Source organism: Pelodiscus sinensis, chromosome 11, assembly GCF_052426305.1.
Source record: "Pelodiscus sinensis isolate ZL-2025 chromosome 11, ASM5242630v1, whole genome shotgun sequence".
In the NCBI taxonomy this organism is placed as follows: Eukaryota; Metazoa; Chordata; order Testudines; family Trionychidae; genus Pelodiscus; species Pelodiscus sinensis.
Window position 1 is genome coordinate 22,958,206 of NC_143062.1, and position 26,248 is coordinate 22,984,453.

The following is a 26,248-nucleotide window of genomic DNA, read 5'->3' on the forward strand; positions in this document are numbered from 1 at the left end:
AAATATCTAGATTCCATTAATTTTCAATTAATCAATTAGTTTAAGGCACTTTACTTTGATAAAATAAAATGAAAATGAACCTGAACCTTTGCATTGTAAACCAAAAAAGTTTGAATAAACTGTATTAAGCCACTCCCAATTATGGTTGCTTATCTATACCAAAAGAAAGTTTTTATGTAAAGTCTTCCCTAATTAGTGTCCCAGTTACAAATCTAGAATCACTTTCATTTCCAAGAGATGTTTATCCCCTCAAATCAACAAAAAGTATGCATAGATCAAGTCAGATGAGCTGCTGACTTCCAGTCTTGAAAACTCCAGTGCTTCTCTAGGTTCAAAGGCATGAAATGGATTGTGGAGTACCTTGTTCTGGTGTTGGCATGCCCAGGAGAAAGTAAAGATTATGGACATGGGGAGCAGATAAGATGTGGAAAAGAGAAAAGGAAATCATTTCAATGTGCCCATACTGAAAACTTCCAGTCATCATCTACAGAACTAGTCGAATCCAATGCATGGAATGCATTAGTTGAATCTAAAAGGAACTAATTCTATATCTCCTAAGTGGTTTTGACACTTTGGTGTTCTTGTTCTGTCACAAAGAAATATATTTCTAGACTTTTTGAAACTTTTGATATAGGGAAAAGCAAAGAAACACACCTTGGACTGTACTCTGATGAAGGTTCTAAAACTCAAGCTGATCCTGATTTTTACCTGAAAGGACTTGTACATCAAACGGCATGCAAATGGGAATACCCAGCCCACAAAAGTTTTCAGCGTGGGCTCTGCCTGCTACTTTCTAGCTAAGACCTGGAACTTGTGTAGAAAGAAAACACTTCCTGCTGAATTGTTCTCCCCCTTTTCTCCTGCCAGCTAGTACTTTTCTTCCTATGCTCATACTTCTTGAATACCTGATTCATTTCTCCTCTGGATATACTACTCAGTTCTCCCATCCTCCTCACTGGCTCATTCCTAGTCATTCCTTTCCAAATGGCAGGTCCGGTACTATTGGCAGATCCTGGCTCCTCCTCTTCCCGAAAAATAAATGTCATGTTCCTGAAGGTAATTTGCTCCTCTTCAGGGAGGCAGGGAGGCCTTCATCATCTTCTTCACAATGAAAGGGGTGAATACCATTGGAAATGAGAGGGAAGAGTCAGCAGCAAGTACTTATGAGCTCTGGAGACCACCAAGTGCTCTGTGGGCCCCATTTTGAGGACTTTGGCCAAGAGACACCTTGGCCAATGCCAAGATTACAGGAGACAGTGTGTGTAGGTAGCAAGCTTTAGCACAAAAGAGTAATGGTAACAGTTCAAAAAACTAAAGCTGTATAGGAGCCTTGAATGGTACCAGCCAAGTCAAATGCAGATAATGTGGCTGGTCAGTTGTGACTGAACAACTGTTACCCTCCACATGTTACAAAGGGAAAAATAAGACACAGGGTGTCTTCATGAGAAAAATCCTGTTTGTATGGTAAATAGGTGAAGATCAAAGTGCAGAAAATTGATCACCTGGCTCTCATGCACATTGAGGGTGTTGATGTAAATAAAATAATAGTAGGATCTTTTGACTATCACAAACAAAACCTAAAGATTACCTATCAATTTACAGAGTGTGTGGAGACTGAAGAGGTGGTCAGCTATCCTCACTGTTGCCTATGATGTAATTATTTTCAGCGGTCAGAAAATTACAAAACAGAATAATTAAATATCAATTTCAGGCTTGGTGTCTCCAGCACAGCTTAATACATGATACTGCCCTTTACTGGAACTGTGTATGCACTGAAAGAGAATGATGGAACAAAAGAATGGGCTTTATGCCATTGCATTAGATAAAAGGGACATTGGTGGATATTTGTTGTGGAAACATTTGTCTTTTAAGCACTTGATCTAATGTCTGTGAACTCATGGGAATGGAACGAGGGAACTCAAGAAACCTCAAGTAAGTCACTTCTGTTGTATATACAATCTGCATCAGAAGCTGTCAATATACAGTTGCTAATGGTGTTGGTGGAAGAAATAAACATTTTCAGAAATCTACACTACGGTAGATGTATGTTTTTTTCTTCATTATTTGTTCTTTGATACCAATAAGATGGATAGTCTGGGGACTTTGCAGTTACTCCAAATCACACAACAGCTAAATTGTGTGCTGCTGTTAGAAGTAAGAAAAATGTACCTCCTACATCTTCATGATAACATGTGGAACATTGTAGAAATAGCCAGATGCCAAGTTCTTGCATCAGATGAGTTTTTAGCTATATTCCTAAATGCAAAGCCATGTCGTATATAGTTATGGACCAGATGATCATCTAATTTAACATGATTATTTAAAACTAAATATGTGAGAAGTCTCATTTAGTTTTTTCCACATTAGCATACTTCCATATACCGCTTAGGTTTTCTTGCAAATATTGGCATCTAAACCGATCAATGTGTCTTCACAAAGGAAACTTTGTTTCAAATCCTTCCTTAGCCCAGAGCAGCTAACTTTGTTTTTTATCAGTCATCTGCAGAGACCTCTCATTAAATAATTTATGCATTTTAACTAGCTTCCTAAAGGGGATTTTTCCAGTACTTAATAGAAACCACCATGCCATTTGAATCATCACGCACAACTAACATATTGGCTTTAACAAGCCCAAGACAGAACAACTGTGAGTCAGCCATCTAGACTTATTATTCTCATTGATAGACACTGGAGAGGAATTCAGTGCTATTATACAATCAGCAACCATAGACAAACCCATGATTTACGACATACCTGAATTACTGTATATATTAGTAGAGCCCTGCAAATCTGTCCTCTTCGCATATTTGGGCCTTTTTTGCATATACTGAAGCAGATGTAGATACAGCCATACAGGATTCTACTCACTGGTGGCATCTGACTTGCATAGTGAGGCTCAGGCAACCCAACGGGTTCAGTGCACTTACAGTCTGTGTCTGGGGCTGGGTGGCAGGTCAGAGTTGGGGCTTCCCAGCATGTGCTCACCACTTTGCTTCCTGTCCACCAGCTCAGGCCCCTTGGGCAGCACCAACATCCCCAGTAAGATTGCTCAGACTGCCAGCTTTTTGGCTGTGCTACCAACCTACTAGATCCTGGGCAGCACAACCTGCCCACAGCCATGGGAATTGGAGCAGGCAGGTCCCTGGTTCACCACCCTGTGCTCCCTCATTTCCTTGAGACCCTGCTTCCTGCTTCCACTCTGTCTCTTACTCCAAGTCCCTGCCATTGTGCTGTCTCTTCCTTGCAATTCTCCACCCCCTACTTGCTCATCTCCGCTCCTTTCCTCCACCTTGAGACAACTTGCTGCTGGAGGTATGGATGTGGATAGAGGTAAAAGGCAGCTAGCAGATCCTGAGTTGATCATGGCATATTTGAATCCACATTTTTGTACCTGACCAGGACTCTACATATTGGCATAGTGATGTAGTGGTGGAAGGTAGCATTCCAGATACCATTGTAATGGGGAGAGCACTGCTGGCTGCTAAGAGTTAATTGGTGCAAGTTGTCTTCTCTGCGCTTCCTGGTACCTAGAGAAACTTCTCTGTATCTCCCTGCCTACTTAACCTGCTTGCTGTCTTCAGATCTTTTCTAAAACCACATATTCCTACTTTCCGGTGCCTCTGAATGTCTATTAATTTCTGTAGCCAGCTCAAGAACAGTTAAAGTTGTAAATAAGTTTCTGGTATTGCCAGATTTTGCCAACTACTCCACTAAAATGGAGACACAGTCAAACAGCTTCTCCAAAATCATCTCTCCAGAGTTCCCCTTCTGCTTTCATTTCCTTCTACTGATGTCCCAAACAGAGGTGAGAGGAAGCTCTCCTTCCAGCTATGCTACAAACTACAGAAGGTAAAAAGCTGAAAGGAGGAAACTACTTTCCAAAGCACAAGAGAAGAGAAGACAAAAGAGAAGATTCTAATCCTACTCACCCAGCATCAGGTAGCCTAAACATCTTCTGTCCAAAATACCCTGTATCCTCAGCTTCATCCACTAAAATCTTCCCATATGCAAAAATTGCCTGTATCAACATCTTAGCAACTGAAGTATTGTTTATTTCTGAAAAATAACTTTATCCTGGCTTCATATCCACTGTCTTCTGTATCAGGAGTTATGATTTCGATATATATGCAATCATTTGTTTCCAATATTCTTTCTTACTATCAGCTAAATGTAATAAACATGCTCTATAAATAGATCTAAGAGCTGCGCGGTAAGAAAAATGGTGATCCTGCGGTGAATACAATAATCTGGCCTTAGGGAGTGGAGAAACTGATCATTCTGGGAATGTTTAATACAGGAGGACCACCACCGAGATGCTCAAAGGACATGGGCGATAGTGTGTGCCTATTGATAACTTATACAGCTAGTGCAAGGCACAAGATAGTGCTTGGGTTGCCAGAGACTGGTGGATTGAGGAAACAGAGCCACAGCAGGCACAAACAAGATTTCCTCCTGATAAGGTCAGGTGGTAGCAAGATACCTCACACCCTGCTGAGAACCATCACAGAGATGCTAACGAGAGAGCTGTGTCCTAAGCTTAAGCCTTGACTCTGTCACAAAATTTTGTACTTAGGTTCAGGCTGTTGGGAGGTGCCTACCTCTGCCTGTGATCCACAGCTGGGAATGCCCTCTTCTGGAATCAGGCAGCTTAAACACCTGTCTCATTTCTGATAGAAATGAGGGAGGAAGGTGTCAAACACCACACAAAATGGCTGTGGGTGGGAGGAAGCTTTTGTTATAACTTTCAATGCAATGAATAGGTCACTCATCAGAAAGATTGTGATTCAGTTACCCCCCTTCCCAGTCAGGATTTGAACACAGAGGTATGTGCACTAGGTATTGGAATGCAAGTCTCTTAGTCTTGCCTCTTGAATTTGTTTCACATTAATTAAATGATTAGTGGGTCAGGTAAAAGATGCCATAGAGTGTTAAAACACTCACTTGAGAGGCTCAAAACATCTAATTAAATCCCCTTTTCTCATCCTACAGAGGAGGAAATTGAACTGGGGTGTCTCACATCCCAGGTAAATAATCTAATCGAGGCACTGTAAGATTGGTTTCCTCCTCCTGGTTATTTTGTGAGGTGCTGGATGGCTTCTGATCCCACCTTCCTGATCAAGCCTGACCACCAATTTGGGGTCTTCTCTACCTATCTTCCCACCAGGGGAATGAACCAGGGCATAGGCATGAGGTAGGTGTCTAGATCCCTACAGTGAGGCATCAAAGTGACTGCTCAAAGGCAGAAACATTTATTGCAAAATCTTAGGTACTCCATGGCTACGTCTACACTGGCAGCTTCTTGCGCAAGAACTGTTTTGCGGAAGAGTTCTTGCGCAAAAAATCTGCCACAAGAGTGCGTCTATACTGGCATGTGCTTTTGTGTAAGAGATGTGCTTTTGCACAAGAGCATCCATGGCAGTGTGGACGCTCTCTTGTGCAAGAAAGCTCTGATGGCCATTTTAACCATAGGAGCTTCTTGCGCAAGAAATACACTGCCCTCTTGTGGAAGAGCTCTTGCACAAGAGGGCTTATTCCTTGTGGGGAGAGGAATAACTCTTCCGGAAGAAGCCCTGTTTTACAACGCTATACAGCCTCTTCCCGAATTATGAACCGGTTATGGACCAAGCAATTTATCGTAACTCAGTTCATTCTTAAGTTGGACCCCATAGAGTTACACGCGACTGCGCTGTTCGTAAGCGCAGATTGCGTTCGTAACTCGGGGTCCGCCATTTATGACAGCTTTGGTCGTAACTGCGGATGGTCGTAAGTCATAAGTCGACCGTTAGCAACTCAGGGACCGGCTGTACTGTAAATTTACTTGTGCAAGAACGCACGTGCAGTGTAGACAGCAGGCAAGTTTTTGCACAAGAACAGCTGTTCTTGCACAAGAAGCTGCCAGTGTAGACATAGCATGAGTTTAGGTGCCTACAGCATTAAGCAGCAGCCAAGTGAGGGTTTTGCAGATTGCAGTGGTACCTAAAACTGACACAGAAGCTACATCTGAATTAAGTTAGCAACATGATTCCCAGGTTGCATACACATCCTCAGACTAACTTGATGGAAGAGAGAGCATGATTATGAGTTGTAAAGTGGCACTACAGCAGCTACGAACCCAGGGATTTCAGGTGAGTGGTACCTGGTATTGATAAGTCATTCTTCCACCACTGCTCTGCATGCTGTGGCAACTATGCTAACTTTATACTATCATGAGAATGCATATGTGAGCTGGGAATCCCAACCTGTGTTCAAAAGTAAATGTAACCTGAGGTGCCCAGCTCTGGGCTTTGGACACCTAGTCCCCTGTTGTTCCAGGACTAACTGTAAATCTAAGACAGATTTTTTCCATCTGAGACATTGTTGCTAATATCAGAGGCTTTGAAAGCCAAATTAGGTTCCCAGTGACATTTGCGCAATGCTCTCATTCTTTTCAGACTAAGCCCTCATTGACAAGAGTGAGCTTGCACACATATCATTGAAGGCAAGAGAGAAGCTGGCAGCAGGGGGATTACTCAAGTGCACAGAGCTGTCATTCTATGTATGCAAGTGCATTGATCATAGGGGAAAATCATGGAAGTCTCTGGCTAGGAGAGTATTTGTATGCTTAATGTTGGGTATGTGCTTGAGTAACTGGCTAAACTGGGAACTGGGTCTTGTGTGGTGTCTGTGTATTGCGAATGTGGATTTCATTCAACATGCACTGCTGCATGCAAAAACTCCCAGGTATGTGCACAATTTGGCATGAGCGAGCAGGAACTCCTGCATGAATTATCTTTTTTGAATGTAGTACGTGCTCTGTCTCTGCCTTCAGGCTGCGGTGGCGGCTGTGATCATATAAAAAGTGGCAGGAGCAGCAAAAAAAGGGGAAGCCTGTTGGATGCTACAGAAGAGTCAAGCACCCTTTGTGTCTGTGGTGGTGTTCTTCCCCTCTCCTCCCCCCATAGCTTTTTTTCACTGCTCATGTAGAGTACTGCTGATGGAAAATCTCTGCAGGATTCCTCTGCTGAAGCTGCTCCTAATCCAGCGCTTACTTCCTTGGCTCCTGGGGCATGCCACAGGATACAGTGACTGTAGAGCTCTTTGGCATGTGCTCTAAGTGCCCTGTGTGACATGCTGGCACACTCAAAAAGTTTCCGAGAGCAAACTAACACATTCCTCTTTGCCAGGGGGCTCTGTCAATGCAAACTAGATATCTTTTCGAGTGTGCCAGCACTGTTTACATTGGACATTTAGAATGTAACATAGTTAAAGTGCTCTCTGGTCACTGCAGCCTCTGACTGCTCGGTGAATCCATCGCCCAACCCTGCTACCATATGCACAGGAGCGGCCCGAGGCGGGCTGCAGCAGCTGGCGCCCCCGCCTGCAGGGCCGTCAATGGACTGACATCATCATCAGGAGCCTCATTGAAGGCAGTGCCCTAGGCAGCGGCTGAGTCTACCTATAGTCACGGGCTGCCCCTGTGCACAGTGCCCACCTGGGTCAGGTTTTGTAAATCAGCAAATGCACGTGCTACGTAGGCAGTGCAGAAGAATGCCCCACAGCCTCCATACGTTTGGTGTGTTCACATCAGCCTTGTGAGTGACATACACACATGAGTTAATAAATCACATACACACACAGTTGTTGGGACACTGCCCTTGATGCCCCCCAACAAAGCCCATTACAACTCAAGGCACAGCTGAAACCTGTGTCTCTTTCTGTGTTCTCTACATCTTGCATTTCACTTTTGTTTCCTTTCTGTTGTTCCCCCAACTTTTCACTCCTGAACACATTTAAATGTGGGCTTTCTTTTAAAAACACACATACAAACACAACCATACACCCACACACAAGCTTGCCCTCCCAGTAGGTTTTTCTAAGCTCTCACAGCTCTAGTAAAAATACTGTGAATGTGGGTATTGCGAACCAACATTATTTTTGCTGTAAAAACAACGTGTGCATATTCTTACACAAGTTCCCTGTACAAGATCTTTCACACATGCAAAAATAACTGACATTTCATCACTTCCATGCAGAGAAAAATAAAAGTATCGTGGAAGAGAGCTGTTTCATGGTCCACTGACCCAGCTATCTACTTCTCTGGTTACACATGCTGCTTCCAACACCATCAGTCTGGCTGCTGATGTTATGACTCGCAATACTCGTTGTGTTATATATTGTCTGCTTCAGTGGATGTTACTGCAGAGGTTTTTAATTATTCCTTACAGCAGTGTGCGTTGTCAGCTGTCACAAACTCCTTACAAAATCAGAAGAAACCCAGTTTTCTGGACCATTTTCCTGCTGAATAAAGTGCAAATACAAAGCTAATGGATTGCTTGCATGTATGTGAAATCATTTATGTAGTGTTCTGAAACAGAGCAGTCTATGAAATGTCTTTGGATGAAATAGGCAACACATGACGTCCAATATGACTGGGGGGCACCTATCAATGGTAGTGAAATATAAGATGAGACAGCAGTAGAAGAAGCTGAACAACTTAAAAAAAAAGATAACTTTCAGTAACTGGAGATTTCTGTTACAGTCCTTATAGCTCATGTGGCGACTCTATATAATTCACAGCTTATATAGCACGACTGCCCAGTTTCTCTTTAGTCTAGCAAGGAAAATTATTCTTTGGCCAATCATTAATAGGGGGTAATTACGCAGCAGGGAGAAGAATGAGAGCAGGAAGGCTTTGTATAGGGTTGGGGTGATCTATTTACAGTTTATGATTTCTGTTTGATACTGGGGAGTCACTGTATGTATTTGTGTGAGAGAAAGTGTTGCCTGGGCAACCCTGACCCAGACCTCTGTCACACCAACTGTAATAAGGAAGGTTAATTGGAACCGTATGAGGCAGCTCAACCCCTAATTCAGTGACAAGCAACCTAGGCTAGTAAGAGAGCCTTACAAGTGGCCTACCATTATCTCAGTGGGTGGCAAGATTACCGGAACCAGGAGGGTCTCCTAGGCTAAAGTACTTTTGCTAACCACTTGTGTACCTAGAATTTGCGGGATGTAGCAATTGAACATTAACAGGGCTTTGACTGGATGGAGAGGAAGCACACGGCTCTCACAGTCAATATTGTATGCAATCAGCATGCACCCTTGCTTTATGGGTGTGTCACTTCAGTAATACCAGTAGGAAACCAGCATAATCTGGCAAACCCTGTGCATAGGAAATGGTAAACAAAATGTACCACGAGCCTTACGGAGAACCCCAGATAGCTGCATGCAGTCTGCAGACCACAGCTTGTCCACCACTGTCCTAATTGGTAATGAGAAATAGCTGCTTGCAGGAAGCTGCTAGCTACATAAGGCTGGCAGGAAGGACATACAAGGGAGAGAGGAAATAGAGGAGCCAAGGAGTCCTGGGTTGTACTTTCTTGCATGCAGCTTTCCTTCAGCTCGACATTATTTTGAAATAATGGCTTGCAGTGTAGACACGCTCTGTATTATTTTGGAATAACTGACATTATTCCAAAATAACACTGCTGTATAGACATAGCCTTAGAGATCATCCATTTTAAACATAGCACCCCTGGACAAAGAAATGGCTGTCACTTGGGGCAAACCACATTTGCAAGTCTAAGCAATGGATCATGTGGTTGTGAACTATGATCATGTGATGAGACTGATCAGCTGGTCATCAGACAAAGATGTTTGGAGGTTACCAAAGCAGAGTCTCTCAGGGGTCATTTTACAGGGAAGGGTGGCATGTACCATGGCAGCTCTGTGATTTGAAGAAGAAGGGCAGAGGAAAGATGGATCTTGGATTCTTGAAAGGACTTTGACCTGTGTCCAAAGAATGCTCAAATGTGGTAAAGAAACTGATGTAGGGAAAAGTGCACAAGTGCTTTATTGTTTGTCTATGTATATCTTGTGCTCCCTAAAGTAATTTGGTTTTGGAATCCTTTAAAGCCTGTTGAGTATCCAATCAGGGGAACTTTAGCCCCATTGTGTGACAGTATGTACACATGTGTGTGTATATAAAGTGATCTTACTGCCAGTGCAATGGAATTTGAGGCAAAATGTTTAAATATATTAAAATGTTACATTAGAAAAAAGCAGTTCAACAACAGATAGAAGTATGCCAAAAGTCCACTTAGATTAACTGTTTAAATGGTCAAATGAAACAAGACCAAATTAGTTAACTTTGCACACCCTTAAGCCCAATCTATACCAGGGAAGTTTTCTAACTTTCCAGCCCTATTTTGGAGAGGAGCCTGGCAAAGAGGGGTTGGGAATTATCTGACACAGCTGATTGAGGTGGCTGATTCCCAGCTAGGCTGAATAACAGGGAACCTGGGACCAGGAGAGACCGGGGAGTCTGTTCTTCTGTTTGTGCAGCAGCGGACTGTGAGCACGTTTGTGGCTCCTCCTGGAGTGAGGAAGATCCTAACTGTTGAGTGGCTGGAGCCTAGAGGTCCTGGCAACCTAGGACCAGTGTTCCCTGTAAGCTGTATGTTTGTGCAGCCACTAAGGAGAGATGCAAATGCTGCCCAGCTGATTAGCAGAGCACCTACAGCTGGGTTTTACACATGCCTGAGTACAATAAAATTATTTTGCGCATGGATGGAAAAGATTTGTGGGAACATTGTTGAGGATCGTTACTTTGTTGTTGCTCTAGATTTCCTTGTCTCTTGTTGAAGAATAAACAAAGCCCTGAGATAACAGCTAGAAAGTGAGCTAAGCATGACCAACTGTTTTTTTTTGCGAGGCTGGTTATTGATTTTACCAGCCTTTATATTTCCTTGGGTGTTTGAGCTTACCAATACTGAGCTGGAGTTTTATGGTTCTGACCCACCTGCTGTGAGCATCCTCCATACACACTACTTCCAACACTAGAGAAGTTTTAGGAGATGAATTTATTTTCTGTAAGAAAACAATGTATCAGTCACAAATAATAAACATCTGGGGCCAGTCTAGATGGTGCTGCACTGCTTTACACTCACCTCCAATGTACATCTGCTCTAGGGAACACTATTCCAGTGCAAGAGTGACCCTAGGGAAACAGGTTTGCCAGGCAAACAGTTTGTGACTAGAATGCCTGGTTGAAACAGGAGCCTACTGGCTCTGGTCAGCATCACTGACTCGGCAGCTAAAATTCTGGTTGGTGGTGCAGTGGGGCTAAGGCAGGCTCACTTTCTGCTCTGGCTCTGTTCCCAGAAGCAGCTGGCATCTCCCTGTGACTCATAGGTGCAGAGACAGCCATAGGGGCTCTGCTCATTGACCATGCCCCCAAGCACCAACTCCGCAGCTCTGATTGGACAGGAACAATAGCCTATGGGCAATGTGCAAAGCTCCCTAGGAGCCAGACATGATGGACACTTCCAGGAGCCACCTGAGCTAAATACCTCCTGGCCAGAGCCCACACACCTCACCCCCACACACCTCACCCCCTCCTACCTCCTAAGCTCTTACCCCTTAATTCCCTCCCAGAACTGACACCCTCTCCCACACCTCTGGCCCAGCCCCCAGATCCACCCAAAAGCCTGCACCCAAGTCGGAGCCTTCACCCCAACCTGCAGCCCAACTCCCTGCCTCAGCCCAATGAAAGTGAGTTACTGTGGGGGAGAGTGAACAACAGAGCAGGGAGGGGAGAGATGGAGTAAGCAGGGGCAGAACCTCAGAAGGGCCGGGGTGGGGCGGGGCAGGGCAGGGCTGGGGTGGCATAAGTTAGAGCAGTTTAAAGCACTGTTTCTCATATACATCTGACCTGTGCTCTGTTCTCTTTGACCAAAACCAAGAGCTTAGCCCATCAGTTTGGTCAAAGAGTACAGAGCACGGGTCACGTGTGTATGGGAAACAGTGCTTCAAACCCCAAGAACTGCTCTAAGGGCACATCTACACAGCAGGGCTAAACTCAACATAACCTACGCAACCTGAGCTATGCTAATTGGCTATGTCTAGACTGGCATGAATTTCCGAAAATGCTTTTAATGGAAAAGTTTTCCGTTAAAAGCATTTTCGGAAAAGCATGTCTAGATTGGCAGGATGCTTTTCCGCAAAAGCACTTTTTGCGGAAAAGCGTCCATGGCCAATCTAGACACGGTTTTCCACAAAAAAAGCCCCAATCGCCATTTTCGCCATCGGGGCTTTTTTTCAGAAAACACTACTATGCTGTCTACACTGGCCCTTTCGCGCAAAAGTCTTTTGGAAAAAGACTTTTGCCCGAACGGGAGCAGCATAGTATTTCCGGAAAAGCACTGATGATTTTACATTAGATCGTCAGTGCTTTTCCGGAAATTCAAGCGGCCAGTGTAGACAGCTGGCAAGTTTTTCCACAAAATCATCTGATTTTGTGGAAAAACTTGCCAGTCTAGACACAGCCATTGTGTAACTTAAGTCAAAATAGCTTATTTTGATATTTGGCGCTGTCTACAGCAGTTATTTCAAAATAGAGCACTCTTCCCCCGACTTCTCTTACTCCTCCATACAATGAGGTTTACAGAAGTCAGAGTAAGAAGCTCATTATTTTGAATGTATTTAGAAATAACGGGCTTGCTGTGTAGACAAGCACTACGTTATTCCGGAATAACTTGTATTATCCCAAAATAACGCTGCTCTGTAGACTTAGCCTGACATATATTGCAGCCTGGGATATGATGAGGCTATACTATAGATAATGTACACTTTATCTATTTCCTGCTGTTGACATATATTAATAACTGACAACCAAATACTGGGCTTGGAAACCAGTAGCAAATCTGAAGAAACATTTTCTGTTCAATGCAGTTACTCATGATTTATACCCATACAAATGTGGTTAGAGTGGGGCCCTGTGTGTGCTGAAACAATGTTTATTAATATATCTCAAACACAAATATATGTTCTTCTATTCCAATAGCTACTGCCTAACAGTATGGTCCTCACCTTTATTAATATCTGTGTATTTGTAGATTTATTTCTACTCTGTGAGTAGTATATGCCCAGCTGCTCAAAACTGGCCATCTAAACTGTATGATAATATGCATTTATGTAAGCTTCCACCTATTCATACATGCAAAAGCAGGATGTGGACACGCCATTCTTATAAAAAAGATTATGTAGCGAAGCTGTAGCATCTAAAACGTTTAGATCTGCATCATATGCCAGCTGACTAAAGTATTAAATACTGTAAATTGCAAAAAGGTGTCCAAAAATACTGAGTTCCTATCATTGTTAGTAATGTATTATATGTGTTACATTTCTGACTTATGCTGTCATGTCTATCACTATGGAATTGACCATAAAAGGGCATGATTTCCCAATATTATTATATAAATTCAAATGCTATTTGTATTTTTCCTTCGTAAACACTGAGTATTCTGTATATTTCTTGCAGGTATCCTGTTTGGCATCATACTGATTAATAGATTTAATACATTCTGACTAATAGATTTAATTTACAGCTATAATTCAAAGGGAAGAGTCCCCTAGGAAAAGTTCTTTCCTATTGAGATAAAGCAGCAATTCCATTAGCTCCAGCCAACAATGACTTTTTTTTTTTATTTTGACCAAGATCTTCTCAACATCTACGCATCTGAAAAAGACTAAAATGTCTAAAGAGAACTATTAACATGCATAGCTTAACATCTTTTTTATGTTTGGCTCTGGGGGCTGGGGAGGGATTACCATATTTTGATATAAACATCTGTTTTATGTTTTTCAAAATGTGAGCTTAGCATGAACATTAACCCCTTGAATTTTCAGTGTGCTGTGCAGGGTTTTAGCCATTTATGAAATCAGGCTTGTTAGAAGACAAGGCCTAACACCACAACAGAAGCAGTCAGCTCAGCCTTCTGGAAACATCTAATCCTTACCGAAACTGCTCAGATGCTTAGAACCAATCTACACTGAAAAGATACATTGGCATAGGTGCATCTCTAAGGATGTGAAAAATGCACACACAGTGAAGACTGCTAGGTCAATGAATGGATTCTTCTGTCAACCTAGCTACTACCTCTGTGAGGCGGATTATCTACAGCAATGAGAGAATAGCTCCCATTGCTGTAATGAGTGTCTACACTGAAGCTTTACAGTGGCTTAGCTATAGTATCACTATAGCATTTTAAGTCATTACCATGCACTTGTCATTTCATCTCCTTTGCTTAGGCACTGTAATATCAATGACTTGATTCCTATGTGCGATCGAGTGCCAGCAATGTCCCTCTGCCATGTACATTGGTCAAACCGGACAGTATCTATGACAAAGGATAAATAGACACAAATTAGAAATCAGAAATGATACAGAAAAATTAACCTGTGGGGGAACATTTTAACTTGCCTGGGTACTCAGTCGTGGATTTGAAAATAGCCATTCTTCTACAAAGGAATATTACCAGCCAATTACAGAGAGAGAGTGAGAAATTGACATTCATCTACAAATTTGACACGGTTTTCCTGGGCTTCAACAAAGACATTAAATGCAGGGAAAGCTGGCTTTATAATGGGACATCCAGTTAACACCTCATTTTTACATCAAAAGCTAAGTATGGAACACTTCCAGTCCACTTAATTAGCCTCATTAACAGCAGCCCTACAATTGACAGGTATTTTCCCCCTTCCCCCTTCTTTTTCTGTTATACAGTTCTGGATTTCTGTTATTCCTCTCCAGCTGACTTGATAAAGTGGATTTTGCCCACAAAAGCTCATGATACCTTTTTTTTCCTCAGAGGGGAGCTGTGTTAGTCTGAAAAAACTTAAAAAATAACAAACGGTGCTATATGATCATTTGTTGTTTTTTATGTTTATTTTTGTTAGTCTCCAAGGTGCCACAGGACTATTTGTTGATTCCTGTTGTCTTCTTACTGTGCACCCTAATGATAGTAACGGTGTTATTTATTCTTGCTAGATATGGGTTTAATTATTGACAAAGTTAGGCTTCGTGTACATTGAAGGGGATAGTCAACTTAAGATATGCAGCTGTGTTACTTCAACTGCAGCTGCATACTTATCAAATTGTGTTTTCAGGCTTTCACGCAGCAGGAGGTCAACGGGAGCATTTGCATCTCATGTTCCTCATGAGGAGCAGGCCTACTAGTGCCAATGGTGGTGCCCTCTCAGTTAGAAATAGCAAGTCTTCAATAGATCTGCTAATTTGAAACCCAAAAGATTGACTGTGGCAGATTTGATGTTCCATACAATTTAGACATGGCCTTAAAAACAATGCAGAGTACAGTTCTGAACTTGCTCTCCTTAGTGAAACCAAACTCCTATTCACTTTCTTGACCATTTTGCCTCATTAAAGAACTTTAAAATCTGGCCCTAATATTTTTGAACTCCCATGAGGAAAGCAATTCTGTTTCCTGTTCATGAATAGTATATCAGCTATAAGTAGTGACAGGTGAAAAACCTCCAACTTGGGAATTTCACTTCAGTTTAGACAAGCATCCAAAATGTTAGATACTTTTCTGAATTATCCATACTGTTTGGGCACGTCTACACTAGTTCCAGTATCCTGAAATAGCTATTTCACGTCTATTAAACAATCCTGTTAATTTGAAATAACTTTCAAAATAATGGACTTGCTATTCCGAAGTCCCTGTAAACCTTGTTCCATGAGGACTAAGGGATGTTTTGGAATAGCACTCTGTGTAGAAAGTGCCAAATTTCGAAATAAGCTATTTTGAAATACACTCAAAATAATCTATGCAATTTGCGTAGCTCAAATTGTGTATCTTATTTTGAGCTACAGGTGCAGTGTAGATGCACCCTTTAAGCCAAGAGACCTGGGCTTTCTAGTACTTCCTGCTTCCAGTTGGGTCAGGAATACTAGAAGAATGACACCTCTTATAAGAATTTGGCACTTCTCTTTCATAGATTCGGGAAAAGACATAAGCACAGTTTTGTGCAAATTAAGAAAAAAGTTATCTGAAATGTTTTGAACTGCCAAACATGTTTGATGTGTGGATGACATGAAATTCTGAGACAGACACATTTATCAATTGAGATGTGTGATTTGTGTAACTGGTGTGGCATCCAACTTACAGGTATGGTAATTATTTTGATACTTCTAGATCAATAATACACATGGAGGGAAACTTGCACCCCTCACCAAAACATATGTACTGTGAAGCATTTCAGAAATTCCAGTAACTGCTTTTCAAGGATGTTGTCCCGACAAAAGATGCTTAAGTTCCATGGACGATGTCCTTTCACTATCTGTGAAGAGCTGACAAATGCAAAATGTATTCCATTGTATTTCTGAGTCTGTCAGTGACATCCAGTGGCCAACTAAATTAAATCTAGATATAATCCATATGCTTTATTCCAATATGCTTCTTGGAATCAATAAAACTATTAGTGATAGTTGTATGATTGGGTTTTTAGCCTAATCCTTGCAATTTTTACACAGGACTTCAAAGAGAATTTTATCTAAATATTTCAGGTTTCAGCTATCTCACTATTGCCTTACCCTTACATTTTTCAAAGCCAAAACTTTCCACAGGAGGCAGAATTATGCCATTTCTGTTCTATAGTTTTTTATTTCCAAGGCATATCAAAATAGAAAATATGCCCTTTTGCCTTTGTTGTGAAGCTTTAACTAGTCTTCTCAGCCTGAGTTCAAATAAACATCTATCTATTGCACAGTCTAAAAGATCTCAAAGTAACTATAGTTCTTGGTGTTTTAGACACACAACTGAATAAATGAATAATTTTGAAAATATTTAATTTGTTAACCAACTAATATAAAAAAAACTGATAGCTACAGAAAAAACAAGTAGAACATATAAATGTGATAGAAATGGCAATTTTGGTGAAAGAAGAGTCGAAAATGGGAAGAAAGTCCATGCCTCCATCCCAGCTGATAAGTATGGCATATATGTAGTTATGGAATCATTATGACTTCATAGACCATATTTTTGTTTTGTGGGTGGAGACTGCCTACCACAAAGGGATCCTATCTAAGTTTGGGACCAACAAATGCTGCAATAATACAGATAAATCGCAATAATTCTGCTTTGTGGTATCTCTTGTCTTATGATTTCTTAGCTGATAGCTGGTGTAGGTCTTAGGAAAACTTACTAAAAGCTATATCATTAGTTTTCAAAAATTAAAAAACAACAACACACACACACATTTCCATTTAAGAAATAAAGACAGAACACTTTAAAAAGTCAATTCATGCCAGCCACTACCATTGTCATATTTGTGATTTATTTTTTCCCATTATCCTTTTTTCCATAGCTGGCACAAACTAAAGAAAAACTTACATAGGGCTGCTCTTGAAAAATAGTTGTGGTCATCAGAAATGAGAACAAAAAATAATAAACTCCAGAACTTGAGTTTAGAATAATGTGTTTCATCAACAGGAGATATACCATGAGCACGAAATAGCAACAAATATGGATTGAATTTCTGTTCTTTGTTAGCCAAACAGATAATTAATTACTAGTATTTTAATGATTATAGTATACAGGGTCATATTCTGCTATCAGTTCGATCAGTGTAAAAACTGGAATAATTCCAATTAAGTTAATAAAGTTACTCCATATTTACATGAATGTAACTGAGAGCAGACACTGACTCACAGTTTGTATCATACTTTGTTTCTTTACATACATAAATAGTCTGAGTTTTTATTGCTTGGACGCATCCCTTTGTTTGAGAGGCCAAAACCAAAATCCTGGTTTCATGAGCTTATGTATTTTGAGTTTATTAACTACCTCTTAAAGGGGAAGATAACGTATGTTTATTAAATATTTGCCAAAGACAGTCTGGTTCACAGAGATGCTAGCCTACAAAAACAGGGCACAGCAGATATACCATCACCCCACTGCTGACAGATTCCCTTCACCAGCTCTCAGTGCAGGTATGTGGACACATTGAAGCCCGCCCACTCCTTAATAACTGGGAAGTCATCTTAACTGCGGGTACTGTGTCCTGGGGGGTACACATGAGTAGCACTGGGATTCAGGGACTGTATCTTTTTCTCTGAGCTCTTAATTTCTTGGTCAGAGGTAGCACTGGCACATTCTGAGAGGAAAGTGCTGTGAAAGTCAAAATTCAAATTCAAACCTTGATAGTTTGCATATGTTCAATGAAACAATAGCTGTTTCCCAAATTTCATAGAAGAAAAAATGTGAAGGTTGCAAAATTATTCTAAATAAAAATGAGAAAATAGTTTGTGCAACGTGTCTCTATTAGTTCCCCATACGAGATGAGCACACATGCTAGGTATTAATGACAATTAGCAATAAAATAAGTATTCAAATATTTGGACTACTATCATTTTGCTATGTTTTGTTGTTTATCATTTACAGTTATTTTTATGGGACTCATCCTTGTAGTTTGACTATTTTCTATGGTACTGAAAACTTAAGTCCAGTGTTGAAAACAGAGAAATGAAGATAGCAGTGTAGTTACCTTTGTGTGCAAGTATTTCTAGAACACTTACAAGAAAATTGGCCTAACTGAGCCAAAAAAACCCCATATTTAATGGGATCTTTGAACCTTTAAGCTCTTAAAAACACCATGGGGTCCATTTTCAAAACATTGCATGGGGCTTCAGACATATGTCTCCCATTGCTTTTAATAAGAGTGTCATAGCTAAAATCCCACCCAAAACTTTGAAAGTTTATGCCAGTGATTTTGAGAGAGAGCTTCTACTTCAAGGAATCCATGGGAAGAAGTACCAGATGGCATGTCATAAATTAAGAAGCACAGTTCCTGGCAGATAAAAGATCTGTTCTTTATAAATAAAAAATCTATAAATGCTGACTGCTGTACGTGTTTGTGAAATTTAGAGACAAATAAAGTGGGGAATCCATATGTAGGGAACCAAGATTTTGAAATATGCAGAATTTGAGTTTGCAGCATGTGAGCAGAAAAGCCTGGTACAGCACAAGGTCTGAGTTGGGGCTTGTCTATTGTAGAGTTAATCCAGATTAAGAGTTGCCTTGTAGAATTATTCAGGAATAGCTATTGTGCTTTAAATTCAGTCCCTGCTTTAATCAGAATTAACTTTCAAGTAGAGGCAAGCTCTTGGGGCTTGAAAGTGCAATATTCTTTAAGCTGTACAGTGGGACATTCACTGTGCTGTAGCATATCTGCCAGAGATGTTACTGAAGGCCAAACAACTGTGCTGCAGATTCTCGCCCTACTTTGCTGCTTAGTGACTTGTTGCACAGACAAGCCCTTAAACTGCCACCTGCTTATGCAGGAGAGTGAGTTTCCCCACATAGAAAATGGGGTGAACATTTAAAATAGGACTCCGTCCTTTTACCTTCAAAATCCCTGGGAGACTGCTGCCTTAGGGTCCCCTTTTCATCCTGAAGCTAACCCAGGAGTGCAGAGACCTGTTTTCAGATTAGAGTTAGGGGGAGGGTTTCAAGCCCCAGGAAATTGGGATCAAAGATTTCAACTCATCCTTAGCAATGCCACCACTTAAATATGGTTTTCCTGGGATCGACTCCACTTCCACAGCTGTCACAGAAGTCTTGGGAGAACTATGAATCTCTCATGGTTCATTTGGAAATAACACTTTTTAAAATGGCCTCCTGGGAGGGGCATCTGCCTCACATGGGCCTAAGAAGGGTTAAATCCAGTTCTGGGAGAGGGCTGGGGTTGTGGCAGAGCTGAGGCAGATACAATCAGTTAAGGCCCAGCTGGGGCTGTATAAATAAAGCTCCTGGAGGGGAGGAGGACTCTCATTCTTCCTCCAGCTATGGAGCAGGAGGGACCTAGGTGCTAGGGAAGCTAGAGGCTTCCTGACAGAAAGCAGGGCTCGGGAGCTCTGGCTAGGCAAACTCCCAGGATGAGGCCTTGCTCTCAAGCCCTGAGGCTAGTAGGGCTGCAGGGAGGTAGCCAGGGCAGCAAAAAGCAGCAGATCTGCACCCCTTGCCAATGATGAGTGGCCATTTCAGACTGCAATTTGTAGGGACTAGATCAGGGCTAAAGGGCTTCCACTGGACAGATCCAGCCCAACAAGCAGGATGATCTGGCCAATGAGGTCCTGCTGGTGCCCCTTCCCTCTTCACCCCCCAGCCAATCAGGGCCTAGGGATAGGGGAGCATGTGGCACTTACAGTCAACCCTGGCAGTTGACTCTAAGCACCGTGTGCCAGAGGGCAGGGAGCGAGTGACTTCGCACTCCCTTCCGTCCCCAGACCAATCAGGGCTTGGGAACAGGAGAAGTGCATGAATTCCCCTCCCATCCTGTAAGGGGATTAGCACTTAAAGTCAACTCCCAGCTGCTGCTCATCTGGCAGATGACTCTAAGCATGGCGTTCCATTGAAGGGTGGGGGCAGACTTCGCATGCTCCCCCTGTCCTGAGGCCCTGATTGACCTGGGGCCGGGGTGGAGTGTCCCATGGGTGTCAGGAGGGAACTACCAGTGGTTCAGAACAGTTGACGTTTCTCTCTGGGGGAACAGGGGGCAAAGAGTGTGTGGGAGGAATGTGGGTCCTAATGTAAGGTGGAAGAATCATTAACATGGAACAGTATGCGAGACACCAGCTGGAAGAGGGTGCTCCAAGGCTGAACTGAGCTAATTCTTCAATAGTCCAGCAGGAGGCACTGCATCGGTGAGTCGTACTATGTTCTATCTCCCATGCACATTTGAAAACAGTTGGGGTGGAGGTTGTACACCTGAGATAGCTAATCCTTTACTGAAGTAGCGAAAGCATCCTCCGGTGTATCTTTTGAGGTAAAATGTGGATGAGGGTAGCATTGCAAAGAATACTGATGCCTCCTACTTCACAGCCTCTCCAGTACCAACCACCCAGCTGCCTGCCCACTTGCCTAACTCTTCCCCCAGAATATGGTAGCTGGGATACAGAAGTGCAGCTGGTACTCCAAAAGTACTACCATTGTGTAGGGCTGCATGCCATCCTTTGTGATGGCCAAAAGACAGGTTTCAGGGGTAGTGAGCACTTTGATGAAGTTGCTGAGTGCACTTAGATACTAGCTCTTCCTTGCTCTCTAATTCACAGAGTGGGGACAGAGCAGCCTGTTATCACTTAATCCTCCTCAATCTTGGTCGTAGAATGTATTGTTGACTACATTGCAGTCCCACAAAACCAAGCTCCAACCATAGAGACCCTCATGGTTACAAAATTTGTTTTAACATCTGCAAAAATGATCCACAGAGATTCGCATCCATATCCGCAGATGCGGATATAAAGCAGATATCTGTAGGTTTGTAGGATTCTAGATACAAAATGTGTATCTGCTTTCATAGCTGCAAAAAATGAATGGTGGATATTGCATCCACATCTGTGGGTGGCGATAGGCTCAGATATAAAGTGGATAGCTGCAGATTAGCAGGGCTTTATAGATATAATCATCCTTATGTAGTAAGGCTACAACTAGAAGCCAAATGTATTGCACACAGAGGAAGGAAAAAATTTAAATGCCCTTTACATGAACCTGTGGGTTGCATACTAGTGATGTACTTCTGTCATGTTGTTCGTCTTGCAACATTTGGGGCAGGTATTCTCAATGTCATTAAGCTTTGGCCATGTCAGACTGAAAAGAATATACAAAAGTGAGAGACAATGTTTGACCTTTAAAAGAATCCCAACAGTAGTTGTTAATCCCCTAGATATCTTTCCAGTTGAAATTTTCTTCTAAGTTTTATGGTTTACTTTATCTTTTGATTGCCCTAATTTTTATGCTGTATGATGCCATAGACTTCAGTGCAGTGGTATATTATTGCTGTGGTTGGCCCATTTGCTTTTTTAGATATAGAAAAAGGCTGCTTCTATACAATAGTATGGATCACTAAGTAAAAATACCAGAATACATAACATGCATGATAGTCTAGTGAAATTAATACTTTAGAGGCACCGTGTCTCAAAATTATATTTATCTACTCATGTGGTATGCACCTGGACTATGTGGCTAGTACATTTGGCTGCAGCATGAGACCATAAAGCTAGAGTTAGATCTGTATGTTTCTCACATGTGAATTTCTTTGATTTTTGTCCTCCCAAACATACTCTTTAAACAAGTACAGTGTAGGCACAGAAATACTCCACCATTTTACATGTAAACTCTTATTTTTAAGTGTGCATGCAGGAACAAATATGCATGCAAGAACAAAACCACTTTGACAGGTTGTGTCCCTACATAGAAAAGTTGGTGTATAGGAGAAGAACCCTTGACATTTTCCCTATGCATTATTCTCTTGAAGGATGGGAGCAGGGTTCCCTCCTTTCTGCAGAAAAGAGGAGAGACCATAGTCCAGCTCACAAATTCTAAGTCCTTAAATCCTTACAGATCTCAGGGATCATCTAGGACAGGGATAGGCAATAATTTTTACCCAGGGCCACTTCAAAATTTTTTGAAGAAGCCCCAGGCTACCCCAGAAGGGTTAGGGCCTAAACAGGAAGGGTGGGGCATACACAAAAAGGGGCAGGGATACGCCACCCCAGACCATGATTGGTCTGGGGGTGAGGGAACTCCTTTGCCCCTCTTTCCCACTAGGCACCCATGCCCTGGAAGAGACTTGGACGATGAGAAGCCTTCTCCCACCCTGTGAGGGGAACGTGGCACTTTGAAGTTCTGCAGGCTCCTCACAGGGCTGGGGCAGGCTGAAGGAAGCTTCATGCAGCTCCCCCGCCCCCAGGTCCTGATTGACCTTGGGGCGGTGACGCATGCAAAGCCTCCTCCGCTCCCTCCCCCCCCCCCCCCCCACCACCACTGCAAGCAACGTGCAGCGCTTCAAAGCACCACGTGCTCCTGGAAGGGCGAGAGGAGGCTTTGCGTGCTCCCCCGCCCCCAGGCCAATTAAGGCCTGGGTGTGGGGGAGTGCATGAATCCATCTCTGCTCTGCCCCCTCCACACACTGCTTGCAGAGCTGGGGCAGAACAGAGAAGGCTTTGGGCACTCCCCCGCTCCCAGGCCCTAATTGGGCTGTGGCAGAAGAGTAGCAGGGCCTCCACGGGCTGGATCCACACGTGTAGCAGGCTGGATCTGGCCAGTGGAGGCCCTTTCACCCACTCCTGATATAGGAACAGAGTTATCTTTTCAGTACCCTGTGCCTCTGCACCAGCTCTTGTCCATGTGCAGCTCTGAGGCTACCCTAGGGTACGTCTACACAGCAGGGCTAACCTTGAAATAAGCTACGCAACTTCAGCTATGTTAATTGTGTAGCTTAATTCAAACTCATTTATTTTGAATTTGGGAATGTCTACACAGCACTTATTTTGAACTAGAGCACTCTTCCTCCGACTTCCCTTACTCCTCATATAATGAGGGTTACAGGAGTCAGCAGCCCTCCAGCTCAACAATATTTTGAAATTGTTGAAATAACTGCTGGGTGTGTAGAGGCAGACTATGTTATTTCAGAATAATGTCTGTTATTCCTAAATAATGCTGATGTATAGACATAGCCCTAGAAACCCCCATTAAGGGTGTTTCTTAACATCAAAGATGCTCTATAATAAAGTTAATTATACTCCCTCGTCTGAAAGGGACAGGACTACACAATCTGCATGCCCACCAAATACTTTCCTAATTCATGAAAGCCCAGCACAATTTTTACCTAGAGATTCCAGGACACATAGAATGTCCTCTGTGGAGTTCAGAGGAAGAGGGAACACTCACGCTGTACCATTCCACCTTAGAAGGGTGTTGGTGATCTATGTTCAGAAGATCCAGTCTGGGAGCAAATCCTTAGGAAATGACCTTGTACATATTCAGCAGGCCATGTATTCTGTTATTAATCATATTTTGCTCTTATATAGCATATTTTCTCTGAAAATCTGAGATAAATTCTTACCACCCTCCCCTTCCCAGTGTAGTTGGTACTGCCATCCCCGTTGTGTTTGATGGCTAGGTGGAAGCACAAGTATGTTTTAGCTATCTCGCTCAGAGTTACACAGAAAGACAGTGGTTAAGAGTGAATTGATCACAGGAATTCTGGCTCCCCAATCCATGTTCTAAATGATAGAAAATACTACTTTTCAGAGGAAGTTAGTGCTCTGAAAACATTAGAAACCACAATATATTTGGTGTTGGTATTTTTTGTTATCTTCTTTAGACCTTAATTGATTTAGGAAAATGTACAGCCAAACCCTAATCCTTATTTTGGTTGGTATAGTCAAAGGAAAGGACAGAGGTCTCAACATAATAAGAAGCAACCTTATTTGGTGGGCAATGTATATTAAGTATAGAATGATAGACCAGAAAATAGCAATGATGGTTCACAAAAATGAACTGAATGAGTTTTCTAGGGTCAGAAGGCTCCTAGGCTGTGTCTAGACTGCATCCCTTTTTTATAACAGGAATGCAAATTATACACATCACAATTGCAAATGAAGCCGGGATTTAAATCCCCCCTGCTTCATTTGCATAAACATGGCTGCCGCTTTTTTCTGGCTCGGGGCTTTGCCGGAAAAAAGCGCCAGTCTAGACGCAGATCTTTCGGAAAATAAAGCCTTTTCTGAAAGATCCCTTATTCCTTATTTTAAGAGGAATAAGGGATCTTTCGGAAGAGGGTTTATTTTCCGAAAGATCCGCGTCTAGACTCGCAATTTTTTCCGGCAAAGCTCTGAGCCAGAAAAAAGTGGCAGCCATGTTTATGCAAATGAAGCAGGGGGGATTTAAATCCCCGTTTCATTTGCAATTGTGATGTGTCTAATTTGCATCCCTTTTACGGAAAAGGGATGCAGTCTAGACACAGCCCTAGTGTGCTCATATCTCAGTCAGGTGACCATCCATAGAAGAGTATTGGTTCAGTCACTCCTACTTTCTACAGTCACTGTGACAAGACTGAATTTTGTTCAGTTTTAAACTCTCCTTGTGTGGTTGGTAGTCAATAGTTTGCTAAATAATCCCTAGAGGTTATTAAGCAAACTATTAAGAGACTTTCCTTCTCTTGAATCTTTTCCTTCTAGTGTCCTTTCTTATGTCTCACTTGCCTCTCGCAGCTGCATATTCTTGTCAAACCATGCTGTGCTGGTTACTTATATAAGTCATCCAGTCATGGAACAGAAACAATACCATGTCTCTTATGTAACTAACCACACATTCTGACATTTGACTATTGAATAGTGGCAATCAATTGATTTGTGAGCTATTCAAATGGCAAAAAACATTTTGAAGCAGTTGGGAAATAGTCATGAAAAAAGACACCGGAGGACTTCAGGATTTTTAGAGAAAAAGTAGTAATTTATGGTACATTAGTAGATCGTCTTTATTCTCAAATGGAGGCCTGGATCCTGCGAAGGGAGTCCTTGCACCCATGTTATCCCCTTTGCAAAAATCAACATCATGATAATATTTTATTGCTAGAAGACTTACCAAGCATTGCTTGGATCCTCAACTCAATTTTTTTTTTCTTCATTTAAATCATTGTTCTCGGATGGCGCTGGGGATGAGAAGTTCATCATGCAAGCTGCCCCAGTCCTCTTTCGCCACAGCAACTTGGGGCCAAGTGAGAAGCAACTTGGGGCCAGGTGAGAAGCACCTTCCTATGGCTGCTGCAACTCTCTCAAGCACAGCCAGGGAAGACATGCATGTCTCCTAGCTGGGGCAGGTCCAGGTTCATCTGCTCTTTGCGCCCTCCACCCAGGGTGAGGAATGCAGCAACCTGTGTATTTTCCCCTCGGTCCCTGGCAAAAGGGACCAGCCAGATCCTTCTCACCTCATCACAAAAGAGAACCAGGATGGGAGCGTGAGTGTGAATCTTGGGGCTGGGCCAATCTCAGATGTGGGGGAGAATCACCCCCAATGCTCCTTTCATCTGCCTAGTGATTCTGTCTCTTTTCCGTATGGTTTTATGATAAGCAATCCCATTCCAGGCACATCTCATTTTCCTGGCACAACCAAACCCTTACCTTGCTTTTAAGTTATGATAAAAGGAAGCTAATACCAAATTTGTTGGTCCTAGCTCTTACCATTAGGGGATACACTGCAACACTATTTTGAAATTACTAGCACTATTCTGAAATAACTTAGTCCGCATCTACACAGCAGGCAGTTATTTTGAAGTAGTGTCAAAATACTATCAATACTTCTTACTCTGACTCCTATAACACTCAGGCTGTGTCTACACTGCACCCCTTTTCCGGAAAAGGGATGCAGATGAGACAAGTCGGAATTGGAAATGAAGCGGGGTATTTAAATATCCCCCGCTTCATTTGTATAAACATGGCTGCTGCTTTTTTCCGGCTCGGGGCTTTGCCGGAAAAAAGCGCCAGTCTAGACGGGGATCTTTCGGAAAATAAAGCCTTTTCCGAAAGGACCCTTATTCCTCCTAAAATCAGGAATAAGGGACCTTTTGGAAAAGGCTTTATTTTCCAAAAGATCTGTGTCTAGACTGGCGCTTTTTTCCGGCAAAG